Here is an 8,833-nt window from a genome sequence, read left to right on the forward strand (position 1 = left end):
AGCTTTGCTAATTATCTCTCTTCCAAGATGGAAGTTAAAGGGATATTACACTTTCAAAGTCATTTTATCGTCTAATCAGGCTTTTATGAACACCCTGAACAGTTTTTAATTTGCTTGATTCAATATTTAGATATTTGATGTAAATGTTACCAGGCCCGACACGCCCAGGGCCTCTCCACATACACACCCATTGTAACTTCAAACTCCATTTTAACCATGATAGATTCATTAAAAACACCCGTTGTTTTTTCTGTTGACTCATACTACCCTCCTAATACGTGAGCAGGCCGTGTTTTTTCGATAACTTTTTTCATTAATTTTTAATAATTATTTGGGAAAATGAAAAATATTTAATACAAAAATGGATTATTAAAAATAAATGAAAAAAGTTATCGAAAAAACACGGCCTGCTCACGTATTAGGAGGGTAGTATGAGTCAACAGAAAAAACAAAGGGTGTTTTTAATGAATCTATCATGGTTAAAATGGAGTTTGAAGTTACAATGGGTGTGTATGTGGAGAGGGCCTGGGCGTGTCGGGCCTGGTAACATTTACATCAAATATCTAAATATTGAATCAAGCAAATTAAAAACTGTTCAGGGTGTTCATAAAAGCCTGATTAGACGATAAAATGACTTTGAAAGTGTGCACAATCACACACAAACCCACACACACACACGGGGGGGGGGGGGGGGGGGGGGAGTGTGTGTGTGTGTGTGCAGGCGGGCGGGCGGGCGGGCGGGCGGGCGGGCGGGCGGGGGGGGGGGGGGGTTAGCCATTAAACGAAACGGGTATTTCTTACATTGATGCTCCTACATATTATCATGCAAGCACCAGTTAAAGTTACTTTCCATCCCTCATATACTGTATGCACAGTGCACATCCCATAACCCACACACTGCACATCATTTTGGAGCTCATATCTTTGAACGGGTAAGGGCTAGTACTGTAAGTTCAGTTCATAATATAAAACCTTATATGGTCATATGAGCCTCATACACAAATCATACAATTATGTATCATAATTCATATCTATATCAGTAACGACCCTGCAAGAGATGAGGCCGTAACTCGCTCCGCCAAGCGGGCTAATCTTCTTGGCGTTGCGGGTTGCTTCCTCGTCTGCTGAGTGGGGGGCTGAGGTTGGCGTCCCAGTAGGGTGCGAGCTGCCTCACTCAGTCCGCTAAACGTTACAGTATTGACGGTTCAAGTGGTTAAATATCTGAAAACACAAATTGACATGAGACAACGTCAGACAACGCCTGACGTTGGAGCGGTCAGCACCGCTTAATAAAACTAGAAAAACTGTTCCTACGAAACAGTGTGGGCTCGCTCCTGACTATATACTGCAGCGTGCTAACTGTCATGTGAAGCTCAACCAATACTCCAGCTAACACCACTCCCAGGTTTTCCGCAGCTCATTGGCTGAGGGCCCTGCCTTTGTACTGTCTGCGACGGAACTCACTATGTATGTATATATATATATATAAATAATGAAGGTAACATAGTGTTCATGGTAGGAACTCACTATGTATATATAAATAATGAAGGTAACATAGTGTTCATGGTAGGAACTCACTAAGTATATATAAATAATGAAGGTAACATATAGTGTTCATGGTAGGAACTCACTATGTATATATAAATAATGAAGGTAACATAGTGTTCATGGTAGGAACTCACTATGTATATATAAATAATGAAGGTAACATAGTGTTCATGGTAGGAACTCACTATGTATATATAAATAATGAAGGTAACATAGTGTTCATGGTAGGAACTCACTATGTATATATAAACTAGACCAGGTCAACCTGGTTGTGCCAGACCCCCTGTCTGTCATCATCATTTATGACATCATGCCTTTTGTAGGCATGTCATCATCATGTCATCATCATATATACCCTTTATATAGAAAACCCGGGCAGACATTTGCTTATGTAGGCCTACCCATTTCATGGGTCTGGCAATAATGAAGGTAACATAGTGTTCATGGTAGGAACTCACTATGTATATATAAATAATGAAGGTAACATAGTGTTCATGGTAGGAACTCACTATGTATATATAAACTAGACCAGGTCAACCTGGTTGTGCCAGACCCCCTGTCTGTCATCATCATTTATGACATCATGCCTTTTGTAGGCATGTCATCATCATGTCATCATCATATATACCCTTTATATAGAAAACCCGGACAGACAGACCGACATTTGCTTATGTAGGCCTACCCATTTCATGGGTCTGGCAATAATGAAGGTAACATAGTGTTCATGGTAGGAACTCACTATGTATATATAAATAATGAAGATAACATAGTGTTCATGGTAGGAACTCACTATGTATATATAAATAATGAAGATAACATAGTGTTCATGGTAGGAACTCACTATGTATATATAAATAATGAAGATAACATAGTGTTCATGGTAGGAACTCACTATGTATATATAAATAATGAAGGTAACATAGTGTTCATGGTAGGAACTCACTATGTATATATAAACTAGACCAGGTCAACCTGGTTGTGCCAGACCCCCTGTCTGTCATCATCATTTATGACATCATGCTTTTTGTAGGCATGTCATCATCATGTCATCATCATATATACCCTTTATATAGAAAACCCGGACAGACCGACATTTGCTTATGTAGGCCTACCCATTTCATGGGTCTGGCAATAATGAAGATAACATAGTGTTCATGGTAGGAACTCACTATGTATATATAAATAATGAAGGTAACATAGTGTTCATGGTAGGAACTCACTATGTATATATAAATAATGAAGGTAACATAGTGTTCTCGGCCTTTCAGGCGAGCCCACAACTAGAAGAACGCGCGATTCCGGGAAATTGCAAGTGTGGTTTCACAGACGGCAGCCCTGTTGGGCAACCACACTAAATTAAAGTAGTTTGTTACCGCCCCCTACTGGCTGACAGTGCAGACTTCGGAACGCGGGGCTACGTTTGTGTTTACGTCACGGCACGCGGGCATATAACGTGCTCCGGTCGCGGCCGTCAAGTCATTTTGTACGCTTAGAGGAAGCCTTACATTGGACAGTATCGGCGGCCCCAACCCTAAAGAGTCAGGGCCATGTATAAGGAAGCCTACCACCTGATGAAGCACAACGTCAAGGTGTACAAGGAGCAGATGCTGGAGAAGCAGCAGCGCTGGGACGAGGAGCGCACGCAGCTGGAGGACGAGCTGCGCCAGCTGGCTCAGAAGCTGGGCTCGGCGGAGCGGATGGTGGCGGCCATCGAGAAGCAGAGCCGCTCCAAGCTGCAGGCGCTGGAGCAGCACCACCAGAGGCTCCGCGACAAGGAGCTGGAGATCAGCGGCCTGCGGAAGGGCCACGTCTACTGCGTCAAGGCAGAGGACACCAGGGCCCACAGGAAGGACCCGTTGGAGGACCCCAGGGCTTACAGGAAGGACCCGGCCGAGGACCCCAGGGCTTACAGGAAGGACCCGTTGGAGGACCCCAGGGCTTACAGGAAGGACCCGTTGGAGGACCCCAGGGCTTACAGGAAGGACCCGGCCGAGGACCCCAGGGCTTACAGGAAGGACCCGGCCGAGGACCCCAGCAGGGCCCACAGGAAGGACCCGGTGGAGGACCCCCCCAGGGCCCACAGGAAGGAGCGAGGCCCGGACACGAGCGGCGGCCACCTGGAGGTGCTGGCCACGCTGCTCCACAAGCTGCGCGGAGCGCCCCAGGCCTCGCAGGCCCTGCTGTCCATCCTGCAGTCGCTGCTGATGCTGGGGCCGGAGCACGGCCACGTGTGGCAGGCCCTGGACGCACTGGCGGTGCGGGCCATCCTGCTGCCCCAGGACTGCCCCGCAGACGCCCGGCACCAAGACGACCAGCTGGAGGTGTTCGCCACGCTCGTCACCAGGCTGAGCGGCTCAGACGCCTCGCTGCGCCTGCTGTCCATCCAGCAGACGCTGCTGCTGCTGGGGCCCGAGCGCCGCAACGTGTGGCAGGCTCTGGAGACGCTGGCCGTCCGGGCCGTGTGGCTTCCCCAGGAGTCCCAGAGCGAGTCCTCGGACAGGATCCTGCAGCGCCTGATGGTCCCCAAGGGCGGGGCGACGGCGGACCAGGCCACTCAGACCGAAGGCCCCAGGACGGCCGCGGTGGGCCCTTCGGTCTCGCAGCCCGGCCAGAAGCTCCAGACCGTCCCGGCCCGGCCCGGCGCCATCACGGGCCTCTCGGCTCCCGTCCCGGCCCCATCCGGAGCGCGCCTCGCGCTGCCGCGAGACGTCAGCGGCGACAAACCCGCCGCCGACCCGGCGGACAAACACAAGAAACCCGACGGAGAGAGGAAGCCGCCGGTTGTCCCCCCGCCACCGGTCCCGCCTCCATCCCGGCACCCGCCGCCCCCTCCACCTCCCCCGCCCCCGCCCGGTGGCCGCCGCCGGCCTCACAGCTGCTCCGCCGAGTCCCCCGGGAAGGCGGGCCGCTATCCCAGCAAGAAGATGAAGAAGCTCAACTGGCACAAGCTGTCCGCCGTCAGCATGAACGAGGATCAGTCCATGTGGTTTCAGAAAGACCACCCTCTTCTGGAGCTCAACTACAACAGCATCGAGGCTCTGTTCGGCCTGCGGGCGGCCGAGCAGAAAGAGAAGCGCAATCCCGCTCCCAGGAGGGAGGACAAGATCACGTTTATTTGTAACGACAAGATGCAGAATCTGTCCATCTTGCTGAAGCAGTTCAAATGCTCGCACGAGCACCTGGTGCTGTCCATCCAGAAAGGGGACAGGACCCACTTCGACGTGGAGGTGCTCAAAGAGCTTCTGAAGCTCCTTCCGCAGAAGAGCGAGATCGAGAGTCTGAGGTCGTACCAGGGAGACGCGGACAAGCTGAGCAACGTGGACCGCTTCTACAGCTCCCTGGTGGCGGTGCCCTGCTACGAGCTGAGGATCGAGTGCATGCTGGTGTGCGAGGAGACGGCCTCCGTGGTGGACATGCTCACGCCCAAAGCCGTGCTGCTGGACGACGCCTGCCGCTCCGTCCGGGAGAGCCACCTGCTGGCTCGCTTCTGCAAGTTCGTCCTGGACGTGGGGAACTTCCTCAACTACGAGAGTCACCTGGGGAACGCCGAGGGCTTCAGGATCAACTCTCTGCTCACGCTCACCGAGACCAAGTCCAACCAGAACACGGTGTCGCTGCTTCATTACATTCTGGACGAGCTGGAGCTGAACCAACCGGAGCTGCTGGCGCTGACGGACGACATAGAGATCTGCGAGAAGGCGGCGGGAGTCAACTTCAAGCATTGCCAGTCGGAGACCAGCGCCCTGCTGAAGAGGCTGAAGGACACCGCCAACGTCGTCTCCAACTCTGTGGAAGACGTCACCGAGCAGTACGCCGTCGTCATCAAGGAGAGCCTCCAGGCGTGCAAGGCTCTGGACGAGAAGCTGTGCGAGGTGGAGCAGAAGAGGAGGGATCTGGCGGCGTACCTGCTGGAGGACGCCTCGCAGCTGTCCCTGGAGGACCTCTTCACCACCATGAAGACCTTCCGCACGCAGCTCCTCACCGCCGCCAACGACAACAAGCAGAGGAAGGAGAAAGCGGCCAAGGCGGAGAAGAAGAAGGTCGAGGACTCCAAGACGCGGCAGAAACCGGAGAGCCGCAAAAGGTCCAAAGAGGCCGTTAGCGCCGGCTTCGTTCGCGACGATCTCTTGGCGGACATCAGGAGGGGCTTCAACCTCAAAAAGGCACGACCCAGGTGCAGCTTCCCCAACTAGTTGAAACATAGAGCTATAGACCCACTCTGGAATGTTCCTCCAACTAGTTCAGACATGAAGTTGCCAGGTGTAAAGCCTGCAGGAGAAGCCATGGCTTCAGCTTCAGGAGATGCAACTCTTCCTTTTGGTGGAGCACTTTGCCACAGACTGCACCCAGAGTTTACCACCAAACTCACCCATCACTGGACTCGGATAGAACCGTGCTCTGTCCAAGTCTATTAATGGTATGTATGTAGTGTGTGTCTAATATGTACCGTGTGTCTAATGCTCCGCTGTGTTCACCACGCGGAGGTGCCGAAAGTCGGGGGAGCGAAGATTTACGATTTTGTCCCTTATCGGGACGTAACTCGGATATGTGGCTATGCGTGTGGTGTGTGTGTGGTGTGTGTGTGGTGTGTGTGTGCGTGTGGTGTGTGTGTGGTGTGTGTGTGCGTGTGGTGTGTAATCTTGCAGACTATCGGAGCGTTCGTCACCTTTCGTGTGCACGACGCCAACGGGTCATGGGTACACATTTTTTTTCACACGTTATATTTTTTGAAAGATTTAACTTTACATTTTATACACGATCAAGTCGATTGCTCTTGCAGTGGGCTCGTCCAAATGTGGGGTCATATACCTCATAGATACTCAGAGTTACTAGGGGTCCTAAGGGTTACTACAGGGAGTCTGGGACCCCCTAGGGGTCCTCAGAGTTACTACAGGGAGTCTGGAACCCCCAAGGGGTCCTAAGAGTTAATACAGCTCATTTATACAGGGACCCCTATAGGCCAAGCTTCGTCAAGGGACGCGTAATGAAACTATAACTATCGCTGAAAAGGCGTACAGAGTATATTATGGGCAGAAAGCACACATCTACATTCTGTGACAACATTTTCCAGGAATTTTGACCATTCTTACCTTCACCAAACATCCTATCCAAAAAGTAAAGGTCCTGTACCTATACCCATCTCTCACATGTCTACTTTTTTAACGGCGGGGGTAATCCAAGCGATATGTTGAAACAATACTTTTAAATCACTCGTTTTGTCATCCAGTTGCATGTTTTTCCCAGTGAAATGTTACGGAGGCGGTAATGTGTGCACACGTGACTCGCCATTAATCTGTGTTGCAGCCACCAAGCAGTCGGAGTGAGAAATGGCCACAGGCTGACAAAACGGCATTAAACCATTTATATTACCATAATATGAGTAGAATATAGCATTAAAATATAGCCGTTTATGTTACCATATCAGGTGTAGAATATAGCATTAAACCGTTTATGTTACCATAAACGGTTTATGGTAGGTATACACCTGGTAGGTATACACCTACCATAATAGGTGTATAATAAAGCATTAAACCGTTTATAATAGGTGTATAATATAGCATTAAACCGTTTATATTACCATGTTAGGTGTATAATATAGCATTAAACCATTTATATTACCATAATATGTGTAGAATATAGCATTAAACCATTTATATTACCATAATATGTGTAGAATATAGCATTACACCCTTTATATTAATATATTAGGTGTATAATATAGCATTAAACCGTTTACATTACCATATTAGGTGTAGGGGTGTCCATAGTTAGGTTGGTGAGTTTTCCTGGGGAACCAGAGCTCCTGGTTGTCGTCGGTACGATTCCAGGCCAGCAATGTGTGGACGTGTCCTTGAGCAAGACTCCTAACCCCTAACCCCTAACCCCTACCTGCTGCTCTGTGGGAAGCTCTCAGCACTCAGCTGGATGAAGCTGCATGGAACAGAAGCTCACCCTTGGGATAAGATACGAGAGTAAAATAAATGTAAGACAGTAATATTATTGAACTCAAGTGTCCATGGCATGGGTTGAGTTGTAATGTAATGAGTATAAGAACAGTCGTTTTGAGGGTGAACTACTCCTTTAAATTCTGTCTTCTATATGTCTGTCATAAAGGCTTCCTGGGTAAATACAAAGCCTTTACTAGGAACCACTTTTAGTTGACCTTGTACCAGTGAACTGTACTGTCATGAAACGTTTTCCTATGCAAAACTTAAAGGGATATTCCACTTTCAAAAACACTGTTGGTCACTTTATCGTCTAATCAGGCTTTGATGAACACCCTGAACAGTTTTTAATTAGCTTGATTCAATATTTAGATATTTGATGTAAATGTTATCAGGCCCCCCAGGCTCAGGGCCTCTCCCCACACACACCCATTGTAACTTCAAACTCCATTTTAACTATGATAGATTCATTAAAAAACACCCATTATTTTTTCTGGCGACTCATATTACACTCCTAAAACGTGAGCTGGCCGTGTTTTCTCAATAACCATTTTCATTTATTGTTTAACAAGTATTTGGGAAAATGAGAAAAATTCAATACAAAACAAAATTATTAAAAATAAATGAAAAAATCGAAAATAATAAAAATAATAATAATGGGTGTTTTTAATGAATCTATCATGGTTAAACTGGAGTTTGAAGTTACAATGGGTGTGTGTGGGGAGAGGCCCTGGGCCTGGAGGGCCTGGTAACATTTACATTAATATCTAAATATTAAATCAAGCAAATTAAAAACTGTTCAGGGTGTTCATAAAAGCCCGATTAGACGATAAAATGACCAAAAGTTTTTTTTGAAAGTGGAATATCCCATTAAGGCCTTTGTTCAAAAGACTCCACTCACCTCTCCAAATAAACCACATTAGTTATTGTTATTGTTATTGTTAACATAACATTCAGAAACTAGACTAGACTGGACAAAATATTATCGATCTCAAGTCTCAGTAAACCAACAGACTGGAGAAAAGTTCATTTTGCGGGGGTGAACTACTCCTTTAAACGGCAAGGGGCAGGGCTCGGCTTTCCTCGGCCGTTTCCGTCGCCCAGTCGGCAGGGCTCGGCTTTCCTCGATCGGCCGTTTCCGTCGTCCAGTCGGCAGGGCTCGGCTTTCCTCGATCGGCCGTTTCCGTCTCTCCAGTCGGCCAGGGCTCGGCTTTTCCTCGGCAATTTCCGTCGCTCAGTCGGCAGGGCTCGGCTTTCCTCGGCCGTTTCCGTCGTCCAGTCGCTCGGGTGGTATTGCTGCAGTAGCCCCGCCCCCACCCACCCACCCATCCGAAGTCTGA

Source organism: Nannobrachium achirus (assembly GCF_963921795.1).
Source record: "Nannobrachium achirus genome assembly, chromosome: 15".
Classification (NCBI taxonomy): domain Eukaryota; kingdom Metazoa; phylum Chordata; class Actinopteri; order Myctophiformes; family Myctophidae; genus Nannobrachium; species Nannobrachium achirus.